The 26,085-nt window shown below is 45.2% G+C and overlaps 1 protein-coding gene across 4 annotated transcripts in view; it reads left to right on the top strand.

The window, feature by feature from the left end:
* LOC135323033 (uncharacterized) overlaps positions 1-26,085 on the top strand; it is a 142,467-nt gene that overhangs the window by 17,695 nt on the left and 98,687 nt on the right. For all 4 annotated transcript variants that reach the window (XM_064494279.1, XM_064494278.1, XM_064494277.1 and 1 more), the window contains 2 exons: positions 3,734-3,893; positions 6,947-7,229. The gene's annotated coding sequence lies outside the window, so the exon portion shown is untranslated. The remainder of the gene's footprint in view (positions 1-3,733; positions 3,894-6,946; positions 7,230-26,085) is intronic.

Below are 26,085 nucleotides of genomic sequence, written 5' to 3'. Positions count from 1 at the left end.
AAGAGAGACCTTTATCAGATATATGATCTGCAAATAGCTTCTGTCTATGGCTTGTCTTTTCATTTGCTTAGCAGTGTTTAGAACAGCTTTGAAGAGTCTTCATTTTGATAAAGTTCACTCTATCAGTTTCTTTTTAAAATAGATTATACTTTTGCTGTCATAGCAAAGAAATATTTGCCAAACCCAAGGTCATAAAGCTTAAGCCTATGCTTTTTCTCCTACCTGTTTTATAGTTTTAGATTTCCTATTAAGATCTATGATCCATTGTGACTTAATTTTTGTATATTTTGTGAGGTGTGGATCAAAGTTCTTTTTAATTTTTTTTGCATATCACTCTCTAATTCTTCCAGCACTACTTGTTGAAAAGATCCTTTCTCCACTGCATCCTTTTTGAGAATCAATTGTCTATATAAGTGTTGGTTTAGTTCTGAACATTCTATTCTGCTCCATTATTCTATTTTCCTGTTTTACACCAACACCATACTTTCTGATTACTGTAGTTTAAAAAAAAAAAAAAAAGGCTGAAAATCAGATAGTGCAAGTCTTCCAACTTTGTTTTTCTTGTTCAAAATTGTTTTGGATATTTGGGATCCTTTGAATTTTTATATGAATTTTAGAATCAGTTTTAAAATTCCTTACATCCTTTTCTGCCAAATTTCCACCCATGTCTTTGGCCATCTCCAAAGCCACATTTTCTGAAGAAGTCTCTCTAGATCCCAGGTGAAAGGAATTTCTGTTTCATCTGTGCTCCAATCACATTTGATAATATTTGATTACATTTATTCATATTTGGCTGGATGCACTTGTGTGATCTTTCCTGCCATATAGTAAATCTCTCAAGATTTGGAATCTTGACTTGGTTCCCTCTGTCTGCTGAGAAAACTAGTTCTATGCTTTGCAGGAGTGAGCCCTGCAGTAAGAGGTATCTGCAGCACACATCTAGCTCATTGCTTGCATATCGTCAAGGAATCCTGCAGATTTAGAATTGTTTATTGATTGTTGTCTCCAAGACGGCTCAGCCTTTTTTATTTCTATTGCTACTGCTGCAGTTTCAAAGGAAAATGGGCTAATTATTTTCCAAATATCACAACATACTGTAATTGAGCTGTGACGCAAATTATGTGCTGCTGTTTCTTAACAACCTGCTTAGTGTTCACAGGTACCTTCACTCATGGAACTTTTGGGAGAATGTCATATCCTCAGAGATAGCAATGCTGTCTTTGGCAACCTGAGCGGTAGTATCTGAACTCACTCCTGCTGTTTTTCCAGTGCCCCCTCTAGCCCTCCTCCAGCCCTCCATGGGGGGCCTGCAGTTCTTCCCTCGAAAATCCTGTTGCTTCTCAGGAAGAATTCCCTATGAAACATATTCATGTCCTTCTTGTGGGGACATTCAGTCCAGAGACCTGACAGCACGGGAAAATGTTTAGACTGCTTTTGGTAGAACGTAAATTCTTCCATACTTGTAAGAAGCAAATCCAATGAGGAAACTGTGTTGGCATCTAACAAATCAGGATAAATGTCTGATGAGGAAGATCAGCTTCCCCATCCCACTCAGGCGTCATGTTGATGTGACGCTCACCTTGGCTAACATTTTCTCCTGTGAGCAACGTGAAGTTCAAGACGTTATGAATGGCTTTTTGTTTTTCTTCCTTAGTCTTTCCACATTCACTGTGTCTGGTGAGATTATATGAATCCTGCTTATTTTCAGCCCAGCACTAAGCTTTTTAAAAGGATCACGTGTTTAAAAGGCTAGTGGACAATTTGTTAGAAGATTGAAATCCTTAGACTTTGGTCCTAGAGTTGAATCTTGGTTACTGGTGAATGAGAATTCCCGTTAAAATTTTAAATTCAGTGATATAAAGTTTTAAAAATAGTTAAATATTAGTCAATTTCATTAAACACTATAGCAGTTATTTACTTTTAAGCCTGTCTCTGGGGCAATTTTGCAATGATTCCCTCCCTTTATTGATTCCCTCTTTATCAGAATCCTTGAGAGGTCCCTGTCATCATTGTCAGTATCATCATCATCATCACCATCATCATGGAACTGATTCCTCTGGGAGATTCTAGGAAAATAAAGAGCTGGACGGGGTTATGTGCAGGTCAGTGTGTGCATATACAGTAAGAACAGTTGTCAGACATTAGCTTCAAGATACCCATTCCATTTAGAGAAGAATGTGGTCATGAAATCCTGATGTGCTGAATGAAGGAAGCGATGGGAACAGGGTAGTCAATGGAAAGGAGGAGGAAGTGAGCGAAGCGGGGAGCATAGGTCCTTGGTTAGGTGATCAGCACATTGGTGAGAATGAGGGGAGTGTGATGGCAGAATCATGTCCCTCCCCGGCCACAGGGTAGCCACCTGTGACATGTTACTGTACATGGCAAAATGCATGACAGATATTTTAGGACAAAAATCTTAGAGGATTTCTGTCTTCTAAATTGTCTATCAGTTAGCATTTTAAACCCATGATACATTATTAAAGATTAGTGCAGGGGGACAAATAAAAAGGATTCATATAATCTCACCAGACATACTGAATGTAGAAAGGCTAAGGAAGAAAAACAAAAAGTCATTCATATGTGCCTTGAACCATAAAATGCTCATGAGAGGAAATGTTACACAAGGTGAGTGTCACAGCCACATTCATAATGACTGAATGGGATGGGACAAGTGGATCCTGAGGTGAGACAATAGGGTGAGTAGCCTGGATTGTCCAGGTGGGCCGAATGTAATCACAGGGGTCCTTGAAATGGAGGACATTTCCCAGCTGAGTTTAAAATCAGAGGGAGGTGTAGCCATAGAGCAATGTTCAGAAAGGCTGCTGAACATGAAAATGGAGGAAGTCGTGGGGCACAAGCTAAGGAAGGTGGGTGACCTCTGGAAACTGGAAAAAAACAACAACAACAAGGAAACATTCTCTTCTAGACCCTCTAGAAGGAAGGAACCCTGCTGCTACCTTGAATTTAGCCCAATGAGAACTGTGTTGGATCTCTGACCTCCACAGCCATAAGCTGATAAATCTGTGCTGGTTTAAGCTCTTAAGCTCATGGAAATTTCTTACATTGGTAAGAGGAAAATAACATAGTGAGCCGTAGTGTAACGGATTAAAGGTATAGGATGGGGTGTGGAGAGGATTCTGACATTTACAACTAAAAAACAACCAGGTGAAGTGGGAAGGTGTTTTAAGGAAGACCTACCTGGCAGGGCTGTTAAGCAGACTGGAGCGAGGGGAGCATTGGAGTTAGAGGAATCAATTAAATCTCTACAAGAAAAATAAGGAATAAAATGTAACAGGGCTTCAGTGATAGTGGATGTAGGAATGGAAATGGGCAGAGAGACATAAATATTACTTTGAAATTAGCTACAGGTTTGATGACTGCTTGTTGGGGAGACTTAGCCAATGTGTGGACTGAATGCATCCCCTCAAAATCCATATGTCGAAACCCCATCTCCCAGGGTGATGGTATTGGGAGGTGGGGCCTTTGGGAGGTGATTAGTAGGATAAAATGAGGTCATGAGAGTAGAGCCCTCATGAATGGGATTAGTGTTCTTATACAAGCCCCCAGAGTGCTTGCTTCTCTCTGCTCTCTGGGATATGAAGATATTGGGAAGACAGCCATCTTCGAGCTGGCAATCCTCTCAAGGATACATTGACCTTGAAAGTCTCAGCCTCCAAACCATAAGGAATATGCTGGTTGTCTAAGCCACCCGGCCCACGGTAATTTGTTACAGCATCCCAGACTGACGAAGACAGTGGAAAATGCCTCTGAGTTTGGCACTGATTGCCTGGAGAATGCTGAAACCCAGGGAAGTGGGCAGCACAGACGTTTACTCATTTAATCCTGCCAACACAGTAGGAGATAGAGTCTACATATTCCTCGCTACTTAAAAGGTAAGGAAAAAGAGGCACAAATAATAACAACGACAACAAAAACAACAATAATTTGTCCAAGATTCACACAGAACCCCCTGGAGGCAGAGTGAGAATTTATACTCAGGCAGGCTGTCCCCAGAGCCCCTGCTCATAACTAATAAGTCAGATCACCTTGCTTATGTGGATCAGTTTTTTTCAACTGTGATATGAGGGTACTGTGTCCAGTAACTTATAATTTCAAAATACTTCACTGTAACGGAATCATTAGTCACAGTCCTTACCAACCACAGAAACCTACACATACAAAAATAACTCGTTAGGTCAAGATAACCAATAACGTTTTTAAATATTATACCTGCTGGGCCTTTGCAATAAAATGTCTTTTTATAAATCTGTCTGGCTACAGAATAACTTCATAATCCTGCATGTTGCTGGTGGCTCCCATGTTGGACAGCACGGGCCTAGAGATTTTAAATTACTTGCCCAGACTCGCCCAGGAAGCTCGTGGTGGGATCCGAGCGATAGTCAGGGACTTTTACTTCCTATCCAACAAGTCCCTCATGGAAGTTTAGAAGCTTCTCCTTTGGTGCCCAGCTGTCTATCCGTACTTATAACATCTTGTCAGGTGTTCCAGCCTGCTCCTGAACATCAGCCAGAACCCACTTCTGCTCTATTTTGCCCAGGTAATACCTTCTAGCAACTTCCATTGCCTTCTTGGCATCAGTTCTTACCTGGAAGGGTAGTGGCTAGAGGTGGAAATGTGTCCACATGACAGGTTTTTCATAAACATAGCAGGAGTGGTCAAGAGAATAAAACGTCAGGAAGATGAGTAGAAGCAGGTCATTTAATATACAAAATGGGTACTTTCAATGTCTGTGTTTCCGAGTCCAGGCTTGTTCTGCTCGTGCATTACAGGCCAATAAATCAGGAGACCAGGTTTTGGGGGCAAGAAATAGCGACTTTAATTTGGAAAGCCAGCTGAGAATTGGTAGAATAATGTCCTGGGGAACCATCACCCCAAGTCAGATTTCAGGCTCTTCTTATATTAAAAATGGGAGTGGGAATGCTTGGTTGTTGCAGAATTGGTGTATGAATTCTTTGTTGTTAGAATCCTTTGTTCTTGCAGCTCTTCACCTGGGTCACATCCGTGTAAACCTCCAACAAACAAATGTTGTTTTCTATTCTGTAACTTGTTATCTTTATGTGAATAGAAAAGTGTTAATATCCTTCAAAGTCAGAGCCTTGAGAATAGGGTCTCCTGTATATTTCAGGCTCTAGGCAACATTGTTTTACAAAAGGTGCAGAACCAACAAGACTAAGCCTAGGAAACAGGGCACAGGATTAAAGTCAAAGGAACAGATCTAATATGGAGTCAGATTTTTTCTTTCCTATTTCAGTAGTGCCATGGAGAAGGCAGTTTGGGCAGCTTTTTGTAGGGTCCTGGAGGCTTTCTCTCTCAGCCTCTGTGTGCCTCTGTTGAAAACCCTTCATAGCTATCTGGCCTGCTGGAAAACCACTCCGCCTGTTTTGCCCTGAAGATGTGTTCTGTTTATAACTGATCTCTACTTCTTGGAAAACAACTCAATAAAAACTCAGTTGGTTTTCCACCAGCCATGGGCAGGGGTGAGGAATAGCACTTTATTATTTTATGAAAAAAAAATAGAAGAAGTCTTAAAACAGCACTGGGCACATAGGAGAGAGTCAATAAATGCTTCCTGGCTGAAATCAAAAGTGATGGCTCAGTGATTCCATGGCTGCTGTATTTGCTGATCTTGCTACTCCTTTGCTCCATTACACATTTTTTTTAACTGAAAAAGAAATACATGCATGTGGTTAAAAAATTTCAAACAGAGCACAAAAATACACAAGTGAAAGAAGTTTTCCCTCATCCTCTCTTCTTTCAGCCCTCCCTGGAGATGCCACCGTTTACAATCCTTTGTGTGTTTTACAGATATGCTATGCACATTCCGACCTATGTATGTAAATTCCTTTAAATTATTACTTATTTTTAACTTAAAGGGATTTAAATCCTCAAGTGTCTTCTGCCCTGGTAATAGAAAAGAACAAATCTGACTCCATATTAGATCTGTTCCTTTGACTAAACCCTGTGCTCTGTCTCCTAGGCTTCATCTTGCTTGTAAAACAATGTTGCCTAGAGCCTAAAATATACAGGAGAGCCTATTTTGAATGCTCTGACCTTTAAGGATATTTAACACTTTTCCATTCATATAAAGATAACAAGTTACATAATAGAAAATAACGTTTGTTTTGTTGGAGGTTTACAGGGATCTGACCCAGGCAGATAGCTGCAAGAACAAAGGATTCTAACAACAAAGAATTACTACATCAAGAATATTGCAAAAACCAAGCTCATAGGAAAAGAGCCTGAATTCTGACTTGGGGAGATGGTTTTCCAGGATATTAGATTGCCATCTAGGTCTACAGAAAGTTGCTATTTCATCCCCCAACACCTGGACTCCCAACTTACTGGCCTGTCCTGCATTAAGGAGAATGAATTTGGACTCAGAAACACTCCTATCTTCCTAGCAAGCTGGGCACTGGAATTGAGGGCAGCTATCCCTCACCCAGGGACATACTGTGTGCCCTTGATGGTTCCCCGAGGGTGGGGAGTGGTTTACCCAGGAAGGATGGGGACTATGCACCAAAACTCAGGCAGTATGCTCCTTTTGGGATCTGACCTTGTACCTCCCGCTCCCTGCCAGCACAACACCTGGGACAGTGGAGGTAAGGCAGAGATCTTGCCTGCCTGTGTCCCAGCGTGTAAAAGGGGAATAGGTACTCTTTCCAAGGTAGTTCTGAGCGACAACACCTGCGGGTGCTTGGTTCCCAGAGCAAAAGGAAACCCAGCTCCGCTTGGGGGCAACGGGTGTGATTCCCGTAGGGGTCCTGCAGAGGCCTTGGGTGGAGGGCTGGGCCAGGGAGGTAAAATATGAGCTGCGGGCCATGAAGGGTTAGAGAAGTGTGCAGAGGCAGGACTGCTGCCTCCTTCAGGTTGCCCCCAGAGTTAAAACTATTTCTCTCCATCTCTGCTACTCTCCTCCAACCTCCAGATCCCTGCCTTCTCTCTGCTCCTCCTGTCCATGTCTCTCCCTCCACTTTTCCCCTTCTCCCCTCCTCCTCCCATCTTCTCCGTCCCTCGATTCCCCACCTTCTCTTGCAGAACCCAGAGAGGATCGCTGGCCCTCCTGCGCATGCGTAGTCTGTGCCAGCTGGACCGAGGGTTGGAAGCTGCAACTCCGAGCAGGGGAACGGCCCCAAAGGCTTCTCAGCTCTTTCGCCCGGTAGGACTTTGGCTCCTGCCCTGTCGCCCCGGCCACAGCTGTCCAGGTCCAGGTGTGCACCTGCCGCCTCTCGCCCCGGCCGGGATCCCCTCAGTCCGCGGCTGGCGTCCCCTTCCCCTCTCCCGCCCGCGAGTCCTCTCCTCCCGGGCTGCCTCTCCTCGGCCAACGGCCCGTCCCCGCCCCTGGGCGGGCTGCGTCCCGGGCGGGCGGGTTCTGCCGACCCGGACGGGGGCGGGCGGCTGGGGCTGGGGCTGGCCTCCGAGCGGGGCTACTGCCCGCGTCCCCCACCGCTTTCCCTGCCCCGCGACCCCGGGGCTGCCCTCCTTTCCCTTTCCCGCTCCCTGGGGACCAGCTCAGTGGTGTGGGCGCTGCTCCCCGGGCTGAGAGCATCCGGCTGTGAACCCCAGCTTCTCCTGGTGGAGTCGGGAAAAGGGAGCGTCAGTGCTGAGGGAGCTTCCGTCTCCTCCCTCAGTGTTTCTGCCCCAGGTAAGTACCTTGAACACTTTCACGTGTTTTGATGGCGGTGCTTGATGATGTCACTGTTTTTATAGTGAGAGGGATTACAGTGTTGAAAGCAAGGCTTGGTTCAGTTAAAAATGAGCTGAAGTCATGAGGCTGTGACATCCTCCATCCTTCCCTCTCCCAGGGTGAAACGTGTGGCCGTCGATCTTAAAAAGATAGTTACAGTCCCTAACTAGCCCAGCCCAGCTAGGGTGTGTTAACAGGAACAGCACCACCAGAGGCGTTGGAGACTCAGGGACTTTGCAGTGCTAAAGAGCTCCTGGCAAAATTTGGTTTGTTTTGGTTTTTTTGTTCTTCTTAAATTGTGGGGCAGACTAGTAGTATAGAGGGAAAAATAATTGTCAAGAAATATTTTTTCATTTAACATCTTTATTGTGATAATGTTCACACACCATGAAGTCCACCCACTTAAATGCTACAATTCAGCAGCTTTAGCATATTCACAGTGGTGCAACCATTAATATTCCAGAACGTTTCCATCACTTCAGAAAGACCAGTGGAAATGAATGACCTATCCACCCCTTCCCAGTGCTGGTTCTAAAGAAGTTTCTTGGTTGTTCCTGACCATAAATTATCTTGTTACCCATAAAAACTCTGGTAGGAAATCTAAACAGAATTGTATTGAATCTGTCTATCAAAGCAAGAAGAATTAATGTCTTTATGGCATAAATTTCTTCTACCTATGAATATATCTCGGACCCTATATTTTCATATTTCCAGAGCCTGGCCCATGGGAAGTCCTCTTTAATTGTTGGGTTTGTGAATGATGAGATTCTATACATCGTTAGTTGCAACTGTAGCCTTTCACAGAAGAGAAAATAAACTCACTGAAGCCAAGTGACTCTCTGATTGTCAGAAAGAGTGACAGCCAGTGCTGGAGTGATCCAGTGGACTTGGTGTTTGTAACCAGAATTCTCCAGCACCTACAGCTAAGGGGATCAGAGTATTCTTTTATTTTTTCTAAATGGCGTTGCTTTTATTTTTATTTATTTTTTAAAATTATTTTTTATTGAAGTGTAGTCAATTTAGAATGTTAGTTTCAGATGTACAGCAGAGATTCAGTTATAAACATATGCATATGTATATAAATATGTTTTAGATTGTTTTTAGTACAACTCATTACAAGAAATTGAATATAGTTCCCTGTGCTATATAGTAGGTCCTTGTCATTTATTTTACATTTATTAATGTGTATCTGTTAATCCCCCTTTTCCTGCCTGCTAACCACAGTTTGCTTTCTATGTCCATGAGTCTATTTCTAGCAGCACCGTATTTCCTAGTAATATATGCTGGTTGGCTGCTTTCAGTTTCAGTAATTCCAACTTATCTGTGGGCATTTTCCTTCTGGTGGGCCTGTGTGTGGTTTGCACACGTGATATAAGAGTTGTGTATTTGGGAGAACTCCAGGCCTCATGTAGTGCCTGGTACAGAGTGCCCACTGAGCTGATGCTTGAACTGGGAAAAAAACATAGTAAACGTTGGAATTTCCACTATGGTTGAGACTTCCAGGTTTCCATAACCTGTTTAGCCCACCTTAATGTTGGCTGCAGCCATACTGGGTAATTTGGTGGAACTTCATGGTATGGTGGTGTAGAGACGGGGCCTTGTATGCTTCTTCTCTTTCCGTTTTCTTAGACTCATTCTCCTGGGCCTTCCAGATCCTCCCCCAGAAGTGCCCAAGGCTGGCTTGTTGCTGCGCTGAGGCAATATTTGTTAATAAGGCCCTTTCCTCATCTCTTCTGAGCCTCCGTTTCCTTCTCTGCACAATGAAGACTTAGACTAGAAAAGTGCTTTTCAGTTTCTTTTAAGCCATGTTTCCTTTGAGAAACCGAATATACAAATCTCTCCTCCCATTCAACATACAGATTTTGACATATCCTCCAAGGAGTAACATAGCTCTTTGTGGAAAATTGAAGTGATTGTGATTCCAGGTGGCACAGAAAAGACTCTTCAGACATTTATTGCAGGGAGAGGGCAGGAAAGGGTCAGTATATCCCACTTTCTAGTGTGAGCACTGGAACAGGGGCTTGGGTTTAAATACAGTGTCCGACGTGGCCTCTCTCTAATCTTTTTTTTTTTTTTTGCCTCTCTCTAATCTTGCACAATGTGATAAACCTCTCTCCCTCAGTTTCTTAATGCGTCAAGTTGGGGTGATAATAATTTAAGTCTTTTGTGAAACATTATACACATAAGACATTTGTTTCTCGGTAGAAACAAAACCTGCGAGAGAATCTGGGATTTCTTTAAAAAAAAAAAAAATCTTGTCCACAGCACTCTGTTTGTGTCTATTTTGAAGTTCCTTGAGGGTGAGTGTTGGGTCTAATGTCCATCGTGGGACAGGTGGCCCATGGGTCTGTGTGCCGCAGATTGCCCCCTCCTCCCCAGTCCTCTTCCTCTCAGTCCAGGATGAAGTTCCCTAGCAGATTTACACAGAGATCTTGTGGAAATGGCTTTTCATTTTATTGTTTCACGAAGAAGGGCTGCCATCATGATCTCTGTAGTCAGCTTTTGGTGACCTGAAGGCTATGCAATTACGTTTTTCTATTTAATAAAAAGAAAAAAAATTACAAGTACAAAATTAGACCTACGGTGGTGGCAGGGGCTCTTGAAAGTGGGGACCATTAGCTTTGTTAGTTTCAGGTGCAGGGGCCTCTGGCCATGAGGACACATCATCGTGCTCTGAAGTTGGAGGGACCAGTGGGCTCAGTGGGAATGTTTACTGAGTGTATCTCATGGGCTGGGCATTGACCTATTTGTACTGTGTGTTCCTTATTTGAGACAGTGAGCTCATTTAACCTCAATAGCCTCTTTAATAAATTAGACTTTTTATTTTGAGATATAATGTAGATTCCCATGTAGTTGTAAGAGATAATATGGAGAGGGCCTACGGACTTTTTACCCAAGTTTCTTTAAAGGTTCCATCTTGCAAAGTTGGGATACAATTCAGTAATGACTCACTAACACTTTGAGGTTTGTGTTATTGCCCTCATTTCTATTCATGATTAAACTGGGGTTAAGAGGAGCACACAGGCCTGCCCAGGTCACCCATGGTTAGTGTAGAGTCGGGTGAAACGTGGGCTTGGGATTTCCAGGCAGTACCTTCATGATGCTCTGTGGCAGGGAGCAGCATTCACTTTGCTTGTTTATTCATTCATTCAACAAGCATTTATTGAGTAAACTCTGTGGGTCAGATGCTATCATAGGTTTATCTGATTCTTCAGCAGTATGGAGAATCCGGTAATGTTTCCTTCTTTTTTTTAATCTGAGAAAATTAGCTCTGAGAGGTTATAAACCCCCCAAAGGAAATATAGCTCATAAATGAGGGATAGTAAATTTGTACAGTTCCTTCTTCTTATGCAGGTGGGACTCTAGGCATTTTACATTTGTAAACTTCCATAATCCAGATATATTCTTGTAAGGCAAGGATTTTTTTTTAATTGAAGTATACTCATGTTTACAATGTTGTGTCAATTGCAAGGTGTTTTTTTTTTTTTCTTGAATTTGGAATTCAAAAAATATTTTTTGAGGGGGGTAAATAGGTTTACTTATTTGTTTCATTTTTTTTAAAATGAGGTACTGAGGATTCAACCCAGGACCTCATACATGCTAAGCATGTGCTCTACCATTGAACTGTACCCTCCTCCCCAAAGCAAGTTTTCTTATCAAGTATTCTGCAGCTTAGGAGTTCAAATAAATTGGAGTTGAAATCCAGGTCTTTTGATCCTACTGTGTTTCTTTGCATTATATCCTGCTGAGGGGTGTGGAAGCAGTTCCTTTATTCATTTCTTTATTCAGCAGTTTTGAGCACTGACTTTGCATCAGGGCCTGGCTAGATGCTTGGAAACAGAAAACAAGAAATGACCCTTTTCTGCAGAGGGCGGAGGCCTAGACCAAAAGCTGCGTAATGTGATCTGAGCTGCGGTAGCCATGTGCAGACGCTGAGGACAAACTGTACCCACGGCTTTGCTTGGGCTTCCCCTGCCTTCTGACTGGTACACACCAGGTCACCGCAACCCAGTGAGGCCCGCAGCCCGCAGCACAGTATGTACCTCGGTCTCCTCTTCCCTCTCGTCAGGGCCTGCAATATGAACATCCCTGACTACGTGCAGTGTGCTGAGGACCACCAGACTCTCCCCGTGGTGGTCCAACCCGTGGGGATCATCTCAGAGCAGAATTTGTTGTGCATCTATAAGCGAATCTCCTTGGTGAGGCAGATCAGCCCGTGCGGCTGGCAGTGGGCACTCTGTATCCACTACAGTCACCACTATGCGCCCGAGAATGGGTGGAGCGACTTCCAGACACACCGCAAGGTCGTGGGCCTTGTCACCATTACCGACTGCCTCTTGGCCAAGACCTTCGAGAAGCTCCACGTGCAGAGGAGCTGTATGGCACCACGCTGTATGACTCTCGGCTCTTTGTCTTTTTGCTGCATGGGGAGGTGGCCGAGCAGCCGCGCACCGACGTGGCCTTCAATTTACGAGGACTGCAGGGTGGTGGAGAAGAGGATCGAGGACTTCACTGAGTCTCTCTTCATCATGCTCAAGTCCAAGTGGCTGGACGGTGCATCCGACAAGTCTGGGGACAAGATCCTCCTGCTCTTCATCCTGTTTGAGAATGAGGACTTCGTGGGACTGGACACAGAGAGCAGGAAAGTCTACCTGGATGCCCGGCCACCCTGGCTGTGTGAAGGGTTGCTTCCCTACATCCAGAAAGGGATCAGCAAGGAGGAGGGCTGTCTTGTAGCCAAGGCGTGAGGGAGGAACAACCCGCCGGTTTTCAGACGTTTAAAATTGAATCCGCCTTTGTTTCGGAGAGATTCTTTTAGGGTTATTATGGACACTTACTCCCGCTTTTCAGCCAATTCCCCTGGTGTGACCCCTGGAGTTGCTGTCCAATAGAGTAGCCAAAGCCACTGATGCTAGGAGAGCTGGGGAGGAGGCTGCTCTGAGCTGAGATGTGCTGTAGGTCAAATGCACATCAGACGCTGAGACTTGTCTAGTAAAAATAATGTAAACTATCTTGTTACTTTCTTTATTGATTACATGTCAAAATGATAGTATTTTACATACTGTAGAATAAGTAAGATATGTTCTTAAAATCAGTTTCTAGGGGTTTTTTTGGGGGGTTATCTCTTTAAATGTGGCAACTGGGAAACTCTCTTTACATGGCTCACATTTCATTCCTGTTGGACAGCCTTTTCTGGGACAGTCTCATCCCTGGGCTTATAGATGTCATGCTGAATCCTGAGATGCAGAATGAGGCGCTGGTTGAGCTGGGGGTGGAGCCAGTGTCTCCTGCTTCCCAGGTCCAGCACCTGCACGACTCAGGCCCTCTCTCCCTGCCTGACAACCACCATGCCAATTTAGGACAACAGAAACACTGCCAGAGGCTTCCAAATGAGATCCTTACGCAGGGAAAAGCGTGTCACGGAGTATGGGGCACAGCAGGGAAAGATTCGTCCTCACTTTGTCCCTGTGATTAGGTCAACGGACCCACTTTGCCTTGGAAGTGCAGACGAGTTCTTCTGGGCTGCCTACCCCCCCCAACTTCTGCTCTGTTTCCCTGTGTATCTATTGAGATATCCCTCGAGAAGAAGAGGGTGAGATGCCTTTGCCGAGAGGTGGTCCCCCTTTGCTGGGGAGATTGTGGGAATCTGTGTCCCCCCGGCCTACGGCCTCGGGCCTTGACTCTGGAGAGGGCTCATGGCGGTCCCACAGGTGACGGTCGGAGGACCTGGCACGTGCTGCCGGGCCCGAAGTGGAGGAGGTGTTCTGCGATTTTCTGTGAGTCTAAAATCAGATTCTACTTTCTGGTTGTTGGTAAGTTGGAGGAGAAGATGCCAGAGAATTGATAAAAAGATAGTCCAGACCAGTCCTGTGAGTGACAGGCACAGGGGACCCGAGTCCCACCTGCTTGTGGTGCCTGGCGGGCTCTGGATGAATTTTCACTTCCTCCCCGGACATACCTCTATGGCTTAAGGAAGGGGCGAGGCATATCGTGGCCATGACCTGTACTTGTCCTCGCAGGGCCCTGTGATCTACACGGCTTTCTCCCCTTCTGCTTCTTGTAGATGAGCTGGCAGATGTAGTGGTCTGGGCAAAGCTGAGGGCACAGATGCCAGCACCGTGCCACTCCCAGGCTGGCTCCATTCCCGTCACCTGTCACCTCCTGCTCAGTCCCCAGGCGTCAGTGAATGTAGGTGCATCGGTGCAACGTAAGCAGGGACCAGCTTCTCCCCCTGGACAGAATGGTGGGTGAGCAGTGGAAGCCTGGAGCCCTGCCCCAGCCCCCTGGCCAGTGCCTCCTCTTTTGTCACAGGAGGCACTGGTGATATGTTTGCTCAGCAACTGCTTGGCTCTGAGTCTGCAGACCCACCAGAGAATGACAGCTTGTTTTTGTCTTTTGAAGTGTGTCCTTGGGATTTGGCGGAGTAGCTGGTTGTGTGCTTAGCCCATAGTGGTTGACACTGTCACCATTGTTTACCCAGAACCTCGTGTACCAGGCATGGCTCTCGGCATCAATATACAGCAGCGCATTAAACCTCCCTCCTGGTGGGTCTGTCTGTTTTGGTAACATAAGGGCTCAGCCAGCATCTGAACGTCAGTGAGATAACGCGGCCAGTGAGCTCGGGTCAAGTACGCTCTCCTCCAGTCACTTTTACTTCATTGTTGCTTTTACTATTCCACAGTCATTACTTTTTAAACAATGCTTTGGTGCAGGAACAGAGCCTAATTCTCTCCTGTTACTCTTGGTGGGAGTGAGTAAAATTGTCCAGCTTGAAATGCGACCACATTTTGTATCTCAAAAGCTGTCTACACGCATCTAGGTGAAGTTTAGGTTTGGGGCGCTGACCACGTTGGGGTCCCCCGGCAGCGCCGCTCGCCTCAGGCCCCTGCCTTCCCTGGAACAATAGGTGAGGGTGGGTCTCACCGTCCCCTCGTCCCTGTCCTCACCAAACTCACCTAAATTCTTGTAATTGCTGTCAGTTATTTTTGTTCTCATGTGTTTCTAATTTTCACTGTTCCTCTTTTCCTTTTTCTATTTCCCTTTCTATCTTGTACCGCCCTGTGAGCATGTTGTTGCGTCTGAAAAGTGGACTGTGCACACCCTGCATTGGAAATAGCCAGATTGTCCTCCGTGCTGTCCCCATCGCTTTAAAAAGCAAAAACCTTAACAGTTGCCTTGATCCATATATTATCCTAGTAATCTTTTTACTTTCTAGTTTTTTGGAATTTTTGCTTTGTTAGCACATCACCCACTGGTGTTTGATACCTGTTAAAATCCTTGCTTTGAGGAAAGAGTTTGGTCCTTCTTATGTCTGGTGACAAATGCGCCCTTATGAAATTTGTTTGATTGTTTTGAAGAAGTGAGATGCGAATTGATTTAGGCGGCTGCTGAGGGATTTTTTTCATGGAGTATTTAAACTTGGAAAGTCAAAATCTGCAGCATCTTCCTTGATTCTGGCTTTCACACAAACGTGCTTGGCACGAGTTTCCGGGCTGTTGCTGTGTGACGTGCGTGACGGAGCTTCCTGGCCGGTGGTCACTGGTGAGAAAGTGGCAGGCTCGGAGATGAGCAGCTGCAGGGGATGCTGTTGGAGGAAGCAGTCACCGGTTTTATGTTTTTTTGTTTTCTGTTTTTGCATTCACCTTCCCCGTGCCATTTACTTTACTTTGCCTTCATAGAGAGGCAGGAGCTGGTCTAAACTCCATGCCACTCTTATTTTCCCTTTACGAGGCTGGTTTTTCTGAGTATCAGAACAACATGGCCTTCTCCTAAGTAGCTGGCTCACTTGGATCTGGTGGACACAGGGGCCGCTAAAGGGGACCGTAGCTTCCTCTCTGCTCCAGCCAGTGGGCATTCAGAGCCGGGTCTGTGGTTTGCCTCAGCAGCCATGCAGGCCTCCCTGTACCAGCCTTTACTATTAACCCATGTTGGCAGTAAAAAGCTGACTCCGTGTCTGTTGCAGCTGACGTCCACCACTGACGGCCGTGTCGTTAGTTTGCGGTAGTGAGTCTCCAACACCCCAGTCAGCCGTGAAGTGACCTTGCATTCTCACCCACACCCTGGTTCATCTCACCCGGGGAAAGGGTTTGGCCACCACCGTCATGCTGGCCATGAGTCCTTGTTTCTCCTTTCATGCCCTGGTCCAATTGTGGACACTTCATCCTTCACTGACTTGGTCTCGCTTGAGACAGGCCAGACTTTCTGAAACAGTCCATCACATTCTGGGGGGGAACAGAACAGAAGTAAGAGTAGCAAGTAGGTGTCTAGGCTATCTGGGTTGGCAAATGCAGGCTGGGATCTGTGAAGGCTGGGCTGTGCCTTGGACACAGGCCTTTCCCTTGGCTCCCGATAGCCCAGGGGTCGGAGTGAGAACAGCCTTGCCTGGGTTCCCCCATCCTCATCTGCTCACTGGCAGGTGTGTCTGCTAACTTGGAACAGCCCCAAACCTCGGGCCCTTCAAAGTTCAGACCATAGGAGAACCTTGAGTCCCTTCTCCTGGGCCTCCTTTGTGAGAATCCAGTGACTTCTGAGGTGACCAGTGGCAGGAGATGCCTCCCCCTCCAGGGAGCTCTCTTCGGAGGACTGTGACGCACTGTACCTTGCTATGAGCTTGTGGGGTTCCATCCGTGGTCCTTGCAGAACCAGACTTGAGAGGCACTCGGGTCTATGGCCCTGGGGCTCAGGTGAAGGAGCCGGACCACAGATACACGTTGGGAGTCGTCATTCTTAGCTGGTGTTCACAGCCGTGAACGTGGATGAGCTCATCTCAAGAGGTGCAGACTGAGGCTGAGGCAGGGCAGGGCTGTGCCTGGGTTGGAGGAAAGCCCAGACCATGCAGCTTTGGTGTGTCAGTCAGTGGCGTTTGGGATTTTCAGAGCAATGGCATTTATCCTTAAGGATCCTGGGGGTGGGCAGGGCCACCCTGGAAGAAATCTGAAGGGAGGGTTGTGGCCACGCGTGCGCGTCTTGGGATGATGCAGAGGCTGCATTGTCCGGGAGGGGAACCTCCTAGGAAGCTGGAGTCGGAGTGGGGAGTGGGGAGAAGGTAGTCACACTCACCTGTGAGGGAGGGACAGAGGCCTAGGGAGTCTCCACCCTAGCGGACTCTCTTTCCCACGAACAAAAGGCCAGCAGACAGAAGACTTGAGGTGAGAAGGGACGGGCGCTGGGAGAGGAGCCAAAGTGGAGAATGGTGGTTGGACAGTTCTGGAATAGTCTCCCTGCAAAATAGAGTTAAAAAAACCCAGACTCTTAAGAACATTGATAGTGACGTTGGAGGAGATAGTTCTTTTTCTGGCCTCCTAAAGGTAAGGCATGTATCCGGGGATACACAGAAGAATCGGGCAGTCTGGTCCGGGGGCTTGACCCTTACCAGGGGGAACGATGCAAGTTTAAAGGGGGAGAAGGGCAGCGGAGGGAAACTAGCCAGGCCTCGTGTCAGGTACCAGTCGGCCGCACTACTTGCGTGTTGCATTCACATCCATGTCTCCCAGGTGGGCGGTGGCAGCCCCCTTTTGCAGATTGGGAAGCCTTCTCAGAGGGGTTAAGGGATTGGTCCGTTTAGCGGCTAGTCAATGCTGTAGCAGGATTCAAGCAGGGCCTTGTCAGTCTTCAAGGGCATGTTCTATCTACTAATTCCGGTACCTCCCTGTTGTACCTGGATTGGTGAATTGGGTCAGTTTTGGAGCCTTTCACAAAAAGTACGATTTAAGTGCCTCAGGACTGTTTCACAAAGCTCAGAGTTCTTTAATGGTTCAGAAGCACCGCAGTGATTTTCGCCCCACAGAGGTAAGGTCTTACTCCTTTGACGCTGACGTGGTTGCAAATGACGTACAGATGCAAAACCAGACTTAGCAGCTTCTGAAGGGAAACTCTCCAGTTCTCCCTTGATAGGCTTTCTTCCACGGGATGTAACCTGCTGCAGCATAGATCTGAGCTTTCCGTATGGAGTGAGGGTTTGATATCCAAAGTTAGCAAAGAAGGGTCTGATGGAGAAAATCGACGTTAACAATTTATTTTGGGGTTTCATTAGACAAGATGCACTATCGCTTAATGGCCCGTATAACGTATGTAATTGAATACAGAATATTGCATTCCTTACTTTCTAATGAGAGCTGTCTTGCAACATAAGGTTGTCTGCTTTGGAACTTCAGCTCAGCCACTAGGGCGCCTGTCAGTGTGTTGGTGTGATTGTATTTACACAGTGCATGTAATCTGGGCTTCCTCATCCCCAAACACTCCAGTGCAGAATCATAGGCTGTAGCAATCACTTAGTTACACAAATACTTCTACAACTATATGATACAAAAAAAAAAAAAGAGAGAGAGAGAGAGAGAGATTGCCTTTATCAAAGTTCCTTTGATTTTAACTGCAAACTGTTGTTGAGCAGCTCTGGTTTCCTTTGGATATGAATATGTACATTTCTTTGCATGTAACTTGGATTTTAGACTAGAACACCAACCTCTTGCTTTCCATGAGCCACAAAACTCATAGCCAAATGACATACGTATGAAACATTTTATTCTTTTCTTCTGAGACAGAATCCTTGAATCTGGGACTTGGGCTGTGATTTTGCTTTTGCTCTTCCCACCCCCTTATCGTCTCACTCCTTTTTCCCACGTGGCCTCCAAGAGGTCATGGTCTCCGAGGAGCAGGTGGACAAACACCAGTTGGTCGCCAAGCAGTCCTGCTGTAGAGGGAGCCCAGCCAAGAGCTAAAGGACATCATCAGAGAGGGCTTCCTTGAAGAAATGGGCTCTACATTCAGTTATGAGGGCAGAGTAAGAGTCAGCCAGGAGAAGGAATCAAGAGGGTGACTCAGGTGGCAGGAGCAGCCCGGGTAGAGGCCTGGAGGCTTGTGGGGTGGGGACTCGGGGAGAGTGCACTGTGTGGTCCAGGGTGGAGGGTGCCCCTGCTTGGAAGGACCCTGCAGTGGGCCTAGGGATGGAGGGCTTTGGGGGAGCTTGGTTTTTTACTAGAACTGACACAGAAGAGGCAGTGAAGGGTGTCAGCAGAAAGTGACCCTCAGGAGAGGTACTCCTGGTTTTGCTTCTGATGTTCTACAGAAAGAAGGGGTCGGGGTGGGCGAGAGCAGCTCTGCCCGTCCCTTTGAGACCCACCCCTTCATTCATTTATTCATAACACATGCAATTCTGAGTGTCCAGGGGAGAGAGGGTGGACTCACAGTAGTAAGCAAAATGTATTGCTTCTTGAGAGCTTAGCAGTGTCAGAAGTTGTCTTAGCGTAGAATGTTCTAGGAACACAGCAGGGGCACCTAACCCAAAGTGCAGAGGTTCGAGGGAAGGAAGGCTTCCTTGACAAACCGTCAAAATGAGCCTGGAGGCAAGTGGGAAGTATCAGCAGGTCAGGGGGCACCTGAGGTCATTGGGGACCTGGGTACTGAGGTGAGGCTGCGCTAGCAGTGTCGGGGGTGGGGCTAGAACTCTACCAGGGAGCCTCTGAAGGGTTTGAAGTGGGGGTGACGTAATCAAATTTGTGCTTTGGGAAGGCTGTCCTGGCTGTGTGTGTGTGTGTGTGTGTGTGTGTGTGTGTGTGTGTGAAGCGGGGAAGAGGGGGAGAGTGCCACCAACTGGGAGGGTCATTAGAAAACCATTGACAGGCTGGGGGGCCACCAGTGGGAGAGGGGCGTCGGGGCTGCTTGGGGACGGCAGGGGCAGTGTGGATGCCGGATTTCCACATGGGGAGGGCTTATTAACGGGGACCCCCTAGCGGCACCTTGTGGCTGGAAGAAAACGGATGCAGCCAGGTGGACTTTTCTCTTCTTCCCTGCCTTGTGTGATGATCTTAGCTCAGCCAACATTTGGAACAGAAGAGCTAAGTTTCAGGGTAGTCCAGGACTTTGTTGAGCTCGTTCGAGTGAGATCTGATAGGATATAGGCTTGTGTTGAGATCTGCATGTTCACTTAGCTAGAAACGTCCCATCTTTTGGATTTCCATAGGGGTATTTATTCTTGATAAAGATTGCTTTCTTGGTGAGAGGAAATTTAATACAGCTGCTGTCTTTCTCAAAAAAATCTTATCTTTTAAGAAATTTAATATTCAAAAGAATAGCAAAATTTAAAAATGATAAAGTAAGGCTTTGGTGTAGTTTCTTTGGATTCTGAGTTAATGTAGAGTTAGAGCCTTTGCATTACTTAAATAGCACATCCTTGTCAGTATTTAAAGATCTGTTAGTGAGCGCCCCAGGCCCCACTTCTCAAAGCATCATTAAATCTTGCTCTGAAATAGTGAAGTCATAAAGTTCTTGTTGGCAGAAGCCAAACAGTTGGTTTATAATTTGCAGCATAGCACCCTTTATAAAATAATAATAGGTTCAAAATTAAGAAAGTGGAAGATAATTGATTTTTTTAAAGCTGAAACATAAACTCTCTTGTGTTAATGTTGCAACTGGAAATTTCGAAAAGAAAAATCCTACTGTAATATCATCTACGTGGAATACATATATGTCTATCACGTTTGCAATGTAACTGCGCAGTGGTTTTTGAAGACAGGACCATTCCAGCTGAGATACTGGCAGTGATGCTTGCTGGTTTTCAATGGAAGACCCTAAATTTGCCTACTTAGCTTTATACTTTTCTTTTCTGTTCTCTCTCTCTCTAGCTTTTTTTTTTTTTTTTTTTTTTTTTTTTGTAGTGAGAGGGCTCAGTAGTGCTTTGCCAGCATGATTTTGGGGCAATTTGGGGGCAGATATCGTGCACAAGCAGTGAGATATTTCCATGCATTTTACTTTCCGGACATCACCATGGAACATGTGGGGGTTTGTGCCTGCAGGCCGGGATGCTGCAGGACTCCCTGGTCCATCACCGTTATGTCTTGGAGCTGCTCCAGTCAGTGAATGACTTTCTGTGCCTTGGAGGTAAGGTGATCTGATGCAGATGATCAGATGTGTAACAAAGTACTGTTACTTGAAATAGAAAACCTATCAAAAATGGCTCTAAAATACAGGATGAAGGAGGAGAAATGGCTGAGCTGCTTGCATGGGGAATATTCTCAGGTGACTCCCTCATTGTGACTCCTGTCACTCCCCACCCCCCCAGCCCTGCACGGCAGTCATGCTGAAGCAAGCATGCACTTTCTCAGAAACACGCTGAATTTCCTTGTGCCTCTGTTTGTTGGCTTTTTTTTTTTCAAAGCACATCTTGCCCTTTGCTTAAATGCCATCCCTGCCTAGTCACCTCTTACACTCATTCTTCTGGACCTCGTCCGTTCATAGCTGCTGAATGGATGAACAGAATGTAGTATCTCCATGTAGTGGAACATTATTCAGATGTAAGAGTGAATAAAAAAGAAAAAATAAATAAAGGGGAATATGAAAAAGGCCACCTGCTCTGGGAAGTCCACCCTGACTGCTCAACCCGCCCTTTTCCCTTTGAAACCCAATCACTTATGCTCCTCTCTACTCTTTTTCATAGTACTTACCAACTTCTAATAAACTTTAACACTTTCAAAAAAAAAAAAAAGAGAGATGCTGATACCACTTCAACATGGACGAGCCTTCATAACAGCACGTTAAGTGAAAGGAAGCAGACACAAACGGCCACATATTGTTGACTTCAGTGATCTGAAATGCTCAGAATAGGCACATGCAGAGGCAGGGAGCAGGTGATGGTTGCAAGGGGCTGGGTGGAGGGGGGTTGGGGATTGACTGCTAGTGACAGGGGTGTTCTTCTGGGGTGATGAAGTGTTCTGGAAACAGATGGTGGTGAGGGCTGCACAACCGTGAGTGTGCAGAAGACTGCTGAGCGCTGTCTCTGGGAGTGCCTGTGGTTGGGGGCGGATTTATTTTGTTCTCATCCGTGAAGAGTCATCTTGTGCTGAGGCCATTCTACTCCTGTGAGTGGTGAGGCTCAGAGACTTTGCAGAGTCATGTGTTATTTTCCCCCTTGCTGAGTGTAAGCAAAAAATTTTTAAGCCTGAGAAAGTGCTCCATCTGCAGAAATGTCTTTCAGTTTTGCATGGTGTAAAAATCTTGAGAGCTTTTTAATTGTTGAGGAGAGTCTGTGGGGGGAAATAGCCCGTGAAGCCTTGGGGAGACCTGGAAAAGCCGCGCTTCCCTCCCTGACACGGGTGGACTATTCACCCCAGTTCAGGCAGTGAAGGGCCCAGACCCGTGAGCGGAGTTGACAATCGTGAATATTTACGTGTATCCGCTGCTTCATCTTGGATATTAATTTCAAGCTGAGTCAGTTTGTGGCGGCAGCCTCATCCTACATCAGGAATCTATACTATCTGCTCTTTGAGGTGAAGACCTGACAGACTTGATTATTTAACAGTCTCCCTTGAATTGATATCTCAGATTCCTTTGTCAATAGTAAAACAGCAGAAATATAGACGTCCTTTAATGCCGATGTGACCTGGAGCAGGTTTAGTCTCTGTGCCTCAGTGGCCTTATCTGCGGGTGGGGAAGATGATAACAGTGCTTCCCTCAGAGGGGCTGGTGAGGGGAGAGTGAGGAGCACAAAGGGAGGACTTACACGAGATGCTCATGAATGACAAAATTTAGTGCTCTCAGCCTGGTGAGGCCTCAGGGGCCGAGGTGGCCGAACAGAGCAGTCCTAGCCGGAGCTCGATCCGTGTTGGCAGCTGTTATGATCAGTATCACCACTGTGGGTTATCAGGCAGTTTTAAGACTTGGTAATAGGAATTCATGAATAATGTTAAAAGATTAGACAACTCAGATCCGGTTTACATAGTTCTCAAGATTTCCTATGAGAAATGGATATTTTTCCCCCATCTTTAATCTGAGTTGAGTCTCTAAAAAACTTCTGTATTCCTCCATCTTTTTTATTTAATTCTCCATTTCTTGAAAAAAAAGTCTTTAAATGGAGTTCCTGGTGTCTGAACTGAGGGTCTCATGCATGCTGAGCACATACTCTCTCAAGTGAGGTATAATCTCCCCCGTGATTTTTTTTAAACTTTTCTTTCTTAGTATTCAGAGGTTAGAGGCCTCTAATTCTTTTTCTGGAGACATGTCCATGAACCTGTAAATCTATAATTAGTGGACAAAATTTGGTTTATGAAAAAATTCTATAAAACATTCTGCAATCCATTCAAAAGGAAATGCTCATTGACATAAAATGTTTCTGCTTTATGGTGATTTCTAATTTTTTGTCTGCCTTAACTTATTAAAAGTAATCCTCATCATCATAATGACCAAGCTTGCTCTGAGTGGACACCTCCCTAAGGCTAAAATGTTTTCCTCATGTTTTACCTCATAGCAGGTGTTTAAGGGTAGGTATCAGTGTCTCCTTTTTTGCAGCTGAGGGATTGAGAGATGGGGCAGCTTGTCCAAAATCTCACACAGCTGGCCCTGGCAGACTCAGGGCTGGAACCCAGGCTGCACAGGATGCTTTCTCAATGGCTCCTCTGATCAGCCCCTTGTTGAGTGGTTTCCCGAACTCCTGTGAGTCCATAAATGAACGATTTTAGCGGTCTCAGTTTGATGAAGCCTTCAAAGGAGACACACCAGTGAGAATGTGAGACAGAGTGGCATAAATTGAAATTGTACATTTTCACAAATGTTGCATTCTCAGGCAATGACTTAAAAAGTTTATATTTTTTTATTTTAGTGCTCTGTAAACACTAAAAACAAAACATTACAAATGATTATAGTGCAAAATAGGAGTGGGCTTTGAAAGTCCAACCATTGCTAATGATGTTGCTTGTTTTTCTCTAGTGGTGCTTATTGACAGAAAAATTTACAAAGACTGAATTTGTTCTATGTAGTCTTAGTATGGAGGAAAGTTTTGTCAGTGAATATTGTAAGTAAAATCTTTACTCTTTTCTTTCCTGATGATGAATATGTAAGTTGTTTTCATGGCTTAAGTACATTTCCTCATTTGTGAAATTTGAGTGATGCCGTTTACCTTGTTTGACTGTGAGATGTAGACGCCTTGTATACGAAGCACCCAAGAGCTGCTTAGTAAAAATATGCTGTCACAAGGACAGATAGTTTAGAAGGATCAACTCTGAATACTAAAGAGGGTGGCTTGTTTCTGATGCATATTCAATATGCATATATATGAATATATGAATATGGCTTAAAGTAACAAGGATTCAGGGTTTTGTGTGTGTGTGCAGTATGAAGGTTTAATGAAATCTGTATCATTCTAGTGAGACAGGGACTTGTTAAATCACCTTAAGCAGACGGCCTTGAAGATTATTTACACAGAATGTGTGTTGTTACAACTCAGAATTCATGTTGCCGTGTAACCATCCACTCAGACATTTAAATTCGTAGAAATCTGACCAGAACTATTAAGTTTAGAAAAATCCACATTGATCACTTTAAGGGAATAAGCTTCTTTCTTTTGTGATTAAAGAAATTTTGATTTACTTTTCTGCATGCTTAATAGGTTTTAAAATATCAAAACATTGATTTGACATGTCACTTTTTTTAATAGAATAAAGCTCATGCTGTTTTAATGTGCAAATAAATGTTTTTGTATTTCAATACACTTGTATGATTTCCTGGCTCTTTGAGAAGTATTTTGCAAGATACTTAGATTACCTACTGTTGGAAAAATACAGACGTGACTTTTATGAATAGAGGTCTAGTACAGATCTGTTGGTTTTTGCTACAGTGCATGACATGAGGCCTAGGAGAGAGAGCTTTGCTGCTGATTGCCGGAAGGACAGATCCCAGATCTCAGTCTCCCCTCCTGTAAAATGAAGTGGCTGGACTGGATTCTTTCCTCTTCTAAGATGAGTTTCCATGAGCCTGTGTCTTTTGTTTATATTCAAGAGTATTAGCAATGTCAGATTAAATACTGAATACCCCTCCCTTCCCCGAAGCAAACTGCAGTATGTGCTACATAAGCTTTTAGTTATCTGATTCTTGTTTCTGATTCAACAGGCAATTTTTGTGTTGCATCTTTCCCGGCAACCTGGAAGGTCTTTTTAGCCATAGGAGGCGCTGTTGCACCTTCATACAGTCTTAATTTTCCTGTTTGTAAAAGAAGGCTTAACAAATATTTTTTTGCTTTGATTCCTTTGCTTAGTGCTTCAGAATAGCACAATGTCCATTATGTCTGTCTACCTGGAAAAATTATTCTGCTTATGTCTTTGTTTTATTCTGTCATCTCGCTGTGAACATTTCAGACTTGCTGTGCAAAGAATGGCAAAATCGGTCTTTTATTCCAGTGTTAGCAACCAGTGAGCCGGGATTTTATAAAGCAGCTAGAAGCGGCCTCTTGAGCACCTTAAAGCTGAAAAGTGTACTGAGTTCCCTGAGTATTGACCCAGCCGCTGTGTGTCATTTGGTGGGAGGTGAGTTTGTACATAGAAGAAGGGGTGTAGTGATTTGACTTGGGTTTGCGTGCACGCGCTGCCACTGAGCCACGTGAGCCTGAGTCAGTTTGTTCTGAGTTTCTCCCTCGTCTGTGAGATGGGGATGCTCGTATATGCTTTGCAGAATTGTGAGAATTAGAAATTATGTAAATTGTTTAGCACAGTGGGAATGTCAAAGGGCTCATAAAGTTTAGCTCCTGTTTTGTATGAAGCCATCATTTTAGAGTCTTTGGCAATTACTAAGAAACAGGAAAATAAGAAAAGCTGGTTTTATGATGAAAGATATTTGAGGAGGTTCCATAGTTCCTATACCCATAATTTAGCATCAGCAAAGTCAGGACCGTTACACAGTCGCCCTGAACCAATGTTAAGCCACAGAATTTTTTGGTACTTCATATATATTGGGGCTTAAGTGGACCCAATACTTATACACATGTTTTCTCCAGCAGCCAACTGAGAGATGACACAGAAGAACAGACAGGTGATAAATGTCTCCTTTATTACTGATGAAGCCACGTTCTCCATGAAATTCAGGGCTGTGGGAAAATGCGTGTCATGATACTGTGTCCCAGAATTAGAGACTCACGCAGTCCCAGGTAACTCTGGGCCACAGAGAGCCTTCCCTTAAGATGATCTGCCCCATCCTGCACAGGGCTGCCCTGCCATGGAGCTGAGCATCCCGGGTGCTTCCCAAGGGTGGCCAACACTGGAGGGAAAGGAAAGGTTTCATATGCCCTGCTTGTCTCTCCGGACTCACACCTCAATCTGTTATTGTGAAGAGTGCTAGCCGTTGGCCAGGGGTCAGGGGTGTGAAGGGGGAAGCACTCTCCATGGACCAGAGGAGTGTGGAGGAGGCATCCCTTCTCTCAGTTTAAACAGGTGGTGAGATGCAAGAGAAGGGTGCTCTCCAAGAGTTTATAAGAGGGGAAATAAGGATTTCATTTGGGACTCAGACTAGCCATGAAACACAGAAGATGATTAGTAGGGAGACTTGTAAATCACTTTCTTATTAAATTCACATTTGTTGAGCACCAAAAATGTGCTACATTCTCTTCTGAGCGTTTTACAGAA

This window comes from Camelus dromedarius, chromosome 15 (genome assembly GCF_036321535.1).
Source record: "Camelus dromedarius isolate mCamDro1 chromosome 15, mCamDro1.pat, whole genome shotgun sequence".
Taxonomy (NCBI): domain Eukaryota; kingdom Metazoa; phylum Chordata; class Mammalia; order Artiodactyla; family Camelidae; genus Camelus; species Camelus dromedarius.
This window is presented reverse-complemented; position numbering and strand designations above follow the sequence as displayed.